This window comes from Lactuca saligna, chromosome 5 (assembly GCF_052625555.1).
Source record: "Lactuca saligna cultivar CGN05327 chromosome 5, ASM5262555v1, whole genome shotgun sequence".
In the NCBI taxonomy this organism is placed as follows: Eukaryota; Viridiplantae; Streptophyta; class Magnoliopsida; order Asterales; family Asteraceae; genus Lactuca; species Lactuca saligna.
The window spans coordinates 154,874,806-154,880,882 of record NC_136421.1 but is presented as its reverse complement, the minus strand read 5'-3'; positions in this window follow the sequence as shown (position 1 = coordinate 154,880,882).

Here is a 6,077-nt window from a genome sequence, read left to right as displayed (position 1 = left end):
AAGTTGGTACCTAGAAATGCTACATATTAAAGTGTGATTATATCACATTAGAACATGAAGGAAGATGTAGTCTAATTTAGAATTTAACTCTAAAAGACCTGAGTCTAAACAAGCGTCACATGATGATAGGTCATAATTTGGAGTCTAACATGAAGTAGAGAGCAGGTGCACAATTAAGTACTGCTTACAGACAGTAAGTCTAAAAGATAGACTTGAAGGAACAGAGAAGTTACAATTATTACCTAGGATGAAGAGATAACGTATGGAGTCATTATACTGTCCTATTTCGTTGATGATTCCGGGACGTAATCATCCTAAGGGGAGATAATTGTAACGCCCGTAGATCCGGGCTAGTCAATAGAGGCAATAAGTGTCGAAAATGACTTTTTGACAAAAGATTATTTAGAATAAATAATCTTAACCAAGTTGTAGAATATGTCATAAGGTTTCCATACATATAAAGAACGCCGAAATCCGAGTTATAACGAAGAAGTTATGGCCCATCGAAGTTTCGCGACGGAACCAGCACGACACCAGGAAGCGTAAATAGTGAATTTACGATCGATGACTTTTTAGCCTTGGCGATCTAAAAAAAGTCGTAGAATATGTTAAACTAAGAGTGTCGATAAAAAGAACACCCAAATCAGACTTCGTATGAGGAAGTTATGATTTTTCGAAGTTTCGGATTAGCAGTGTACAGCCCGAAATTCGAATATTAGACCGAGCGGTTTTTAGCCAAAAAACCTAAATGACAATCGAATATCTCGTTAAGATTAGCGTAACGAGAAAAAGATAGGCAAAAACGGACGTCGGATGAAGAAGTTATGAGAATTTAACGGACAAATCCTATCCCGGCCTATTAATAATATAAAATTTAAAATCCATTCAAAATTAGCAAACGAAGTCTAAACGAAAGTTGTAGAGTACATTCCCATCTTCGCGTGGATATAAAGAACGTCGAAAACGGAGCTCGTATGCGAAAGTTATGATTTTTAGAAATCAAGAGTGAAATTTGCGAAATCTAATGCAAAAATGATGACGTGGCATGATCTAGGCCGTTCCTTGTTGCCCACGAATCGCTTCAGATGGACGACAGCTGGCTTGCTATGCAGCGCGTACAAGAAGAGAACATCCCGCATTCGGAATCGCTTGGCTTCGGAAGCTCCACGTCGGCTCGCTTCGCATTACACCCCGCGTACGAAATTCGGTACGCCCAGCGTACCTTCAGCCCTATCCTTCCGAAATAAGTGCGAGACAGCTGGCTTCGGCTGGCATCCATATCCGAGACTACGCGCAACGTAGCCTCGGTACGCCCAGCGTAATCCAAGAGGCTTCGCGCCTATAAATAGCTGCGAGAGCAGCCTTCATTTTCACACCATTTCTCATTCTCTCTCTAAAATCTTTCTCTCTCTAAGGCTCCAAACCACCCCTAAACCCTAGGTAAAACCCTTAGCTCCCAAGGGAAGCCCTGAGGCTCCTGGAGTCCCGAGAAAAAGAGTCTTTCAGTTTCAAAACGCTGCTCCAATTAAGTTCCGGTTTTCGATAAAATTCGCTGTAAGTGTGCTATGCTTACACAATTTTTGATATAGCTCTCAAATAAATATTGGAATGTTATCAGGACCTTAAAATAATTATTTGGGCTATTATTATGAGTTATATTGAGTGTTATTAATGCTTATATAATAATAATAATAGTTAGACTACTTAAATTGTCGCGGTTATCATTAGACTAAACCCTAGTGATATTGGTACTAGGTTTTATCGAAGGAAAATCGTTTTGAGAGTATCGAAGCGCTGTCCGAGTGCTGAGTCACCACATTTCAAGTGAGTGCATGGTCCCTTTCATGAACATGATTTTTAATACAAGTATCGATGGAAGTATTAATTATATGTTTATGTGCAAGATAATTAATGTTGCCTGAAATACATGTTATAGAACATACCTGATGATATTTGATAATTTAGGATAAAGAGTAGACCTAAATTAATTATGAGGAATATTGGGTAGTATTTTATTACGAGTACACGTGAGTTATACTCAGAGAATAGAAATTTAGTATATGTCATTTATCCGGGAGCATGGATTAGACATAGTCATTGTCCCTAGTCCGAGAGTATGGATTGGACATAGTCATCTGTCATTAACTCAAGGGTATGGATTAAGACATAGTCATCCGTCCTTAGTCCGGGAGTATGGATTAAGACATAGTCATCCGTCCCTAGTCCAATAGTATGGATTAATTATAATTCTTTGTCATTAATTTGGGAGTATGGATTAGACATTCATCCCTAGTCCGAGAGTATGGAATAGGTAAAGTCGTTCATTTCTAATCCAGGAGTATGGATTAGGTAAAAGGACTAATCTTAGGTCCGAGAGTATGGATAGTCTCGTTATGAGGATCAACAGGGTGGGCTAAGAGTTGTTTATATATATGGTGAAATTGTATATTTTGTGAGTTTTAAACTATATATATGGTATAACATTGTGGGATTGAAATCCCAATGTACTCACCAGGTTTCCCAACCTGACCCACTTAGTTTATTTATATCACAGGTGTTGATATGAAGTCACAATTACACTGGGAGATTAAAGAGATGTAGATCACTAGTGTAAATAAATGTAAGTTCCGTTTATGCTTATGTTCCTGTATTGACAATGACATCCCAAACGTTTTAAAATGAATAAAATACGTTTCTTCGAAAATGTTTTGATAACGTATTTATCGTATTTTTCTGGGAACAAATTCCGCAACATTTTTACGAAAAGAAGTACTCTGATTTTACAACGCATAAACAAAACTGGTCTTTTCTGGCCGTGAAAAATGGGGATGTCACATCTACTCATACCACTCGCCGAGTCCTAGGGCTTCCAGGTCCCTTTTGCGTCAAAACCCACAAGCAACTTCCTTCCTATCATTTACGCATTCACAGGAAGGGTTTGGTGCACAATGGTCACCGACTAGTCGAGTGCCAAGAACGACTCGCCGAGTCCACTCTTTTCCAACTCCATATAGTCGATTTGAATGAGGTCTAACACACCAAAACCATAGATCTGGCCTCCTAATGTCCATTTTATACGTAAAGTTCCAAACTTGATGCACATACATAGGGTTTTTAGCTCAAACATCCATATAAAGTGTCTTACAATGTGCCTGGGGCTCTCATGGCCCTAAAGTTGGCACCTTTATGCCATTAGACCCCTCTTAAGGCCCAGATCTGAAGCTAAAGTCCACATAACATTCCTTAAATCCGAAAATGGCTTGAAAAGCCCTAAATGCACCCAAGATCCACATCCTAAAGATGAAATACCAGATGAAAGACCAAAGCATGGGCATTTTACCTTGATTAAGCTGAAAATGGAATGAGATTTCTAGATCCACAAGCCCCAAGTCAAATACTCACGCTCCTCTTCTTGCTTCCAAGCTTCACAAGTCAACAAAATCATCAAAATCGCCTTAACACACACATATACGGCTAGGGTTTCGATATGTATCTCTCGAAGAGTGTTAGGGACAAGGGAGGCCGAGTTAATGTGTTTATATAGGGTGCAAACCCTCATATTAGGGTTTTTTTTCCAGAAAGCACGGACTCGCCGAGTCAGCCACTTGACTCCCGGGTCCATTTCGCTTCTACTCAACGAGTTAGACCACCAAATCGCCAAGTCCCATGCCAAAATGCCAAAATGTTTAATTTAAAATACGTATCGGGAACCAGGTGTTACAAATCTCCCCCACTTATTTTAGACTTTGTCCTCGAAGTCTGCTGCTCGATCCTGAAACAGCTCGGGGTAATGTTCCATCATCTCGCCCATCGGCTCCCAAGTCCACCCCGAGCCCTTTTGGTGCTGCCACTGAACCTTTTCCAACTCCACTCTCTTGTTCCTCAGATCCTTTGACTTCCTGTCCAGGATCACCATTGGCCGCTCGATGTACTTCAGGCTGTCATCAACCTAAATGTCCTCTAAAGGCACTACTGTTGAATCATCCACCAAACATTTCCACAACTGGGAAACATCAAAGGTGTTATGAATCTGACTGAGTTCGTCTGGCAGATCCTGCCTATATGACACCTTGCCGACCCGGGCTACAACCCTGAAAGGTCCAATATACCTAGGGCCCAACTTGCCCCGCTTCCTGAATCGAATGACACCCTTCCAAGGTGACACCTTCAGGAGGACCATATACCCGACCTAGAATTCCAAGTCGGATCGGCACCTGTAGGCATAACTTTTCTTCCGACTCTGAGCAGTCTGAAGCCTGCTCCGGACCTGCTGGATCCTCTCCGTAGTCTGGAGTACTACTTCGGTGCTCCCCATAACACCTCTAACCAACCTCACCCCAATATATCGGGATCCTGCACTTCATCACGTACAACATCTCGAAGGGAGGACGGTCAATACTCGCGTGATAACTTGTACTAGAACTCAGCCAAAGGAAGGTAAGTATCCCAACTACCTCCAAAGTCTAAGACACACGCCCGCAACATATCCTCCAAGGTCCATATGGTCCACTCACTCTGTCCATCTGTTTGCGGGTGAAAAGCGGTGCTAAAATGCAAACGAGTTCCAAGATCATCATGGAACTTCTTCCAGAACCTGGAAGTAAACCAAACGTCTCTGTCCGAAAGCACCGATACTAGCACCCTGTGCCGCGCCACCACCTCCCTGATATAAATGTCGGCCAACTTTTCAGTCAAAATACTTTCCTGAATCGGGATAAAATGGGCGCTCTTGGTCAATCGATCGACGATGACCCAGATCGAATCCGCTCCCCGCACGGTCCTGGAAAGCTTTGTGATAAAATCCATCGTGATGTCTTCCCATTTCCACAGCGGAATGTCCAACGGCTGCATCTTGTCGTGAGGTCTCTGATGCTCGGCCTTGACCTTCCTACAGGTTAAGCACCACTCTACGTACGATGCCACATCCCGCTTCATGCAGGCCACCAATAGTCCAGATGAAGATTCCTATACATCTTCGTTGCCCCGGGATGAATGGAGAATAGAGATTTGTGCGCTTCCTCCATCAATACCTGCCGCACAAACCCATGATACGGGACACACACCCTATGGTGCAGAGTCAACAACCCCCGACTGTCATAGTCAAAGGAGGAAACCTGACCCACAATCCGCTCGCTCTTCCGATGTTCCTCCTTCATGGCCTCCTACTGAGTCTCTCGAATCCGCTCCAATAGCAGAGTCACCACTGTCATCCTCAGACAGATATCCATGATCGGTGCTGCCTTGCGGCTAAGCGCGTCGACCACCACATTGGCATTCCCCAAGTGGTAAAGGATCTCGCAATCGTAATCCTTTACCACATCAAGCCACCGATGCTGCCTCATGTTCAGATTTGGTTGGTCCATGAGATACCTTAGGCTCCTGTAGTCCGTGTAAATCATACAACAAATCCTACAGAGGTAATGATGCCAAATCTTGAGGGCGATCACGATAGCCCCCAACTCCAAATCATGTGTCGGGTAATTCGCCTCGTGAGGCTTCAGGTGCCTCAACGCGTAGGCAATGCATGCCCTCTCTGCATCAGAACTGCGCCCAAACCTGAGATGGACGCATCACAATACACCACAAAATCCTCCATGCCCTCTGGCAGGGCTAAGATTAGCGCCTCACACAATCTCTGTCTCAGAGTCTCGAATGCGGCCTGCTGCTTAGGCCCCCAACAAAAGACCACAACTTTCCTCGTTAGCCTGGTCATGGGTACAGCTATCTTGTAGATCATGGATGAATCTCCAATAGTAGCCGGCTAATCCGAGGAAACTCCGAATCTTAGATGGAGACTTCGGAACTTCCCATCTCATCACGACTTTTACTTTGGACGGGTCCACTGAAATCTCGTCCTGGTTGACAAGGTGCCTAAGGAATTGTACCTCGCGTAACCAGAACTCACACTTGTAGAACTTAGCATACATGTTCTCCCTCCTCAAAGTCTCTAGAACCTCCCGCAGATGCTCCTTGTGCTCCTCCTACGTCTTGGAGTAAACCAAGATGTCATCAATAAACACTATAACAGACCTGTCTAACATCGGTCTACACACGCGGTTCTTGAGATCCATGAACAC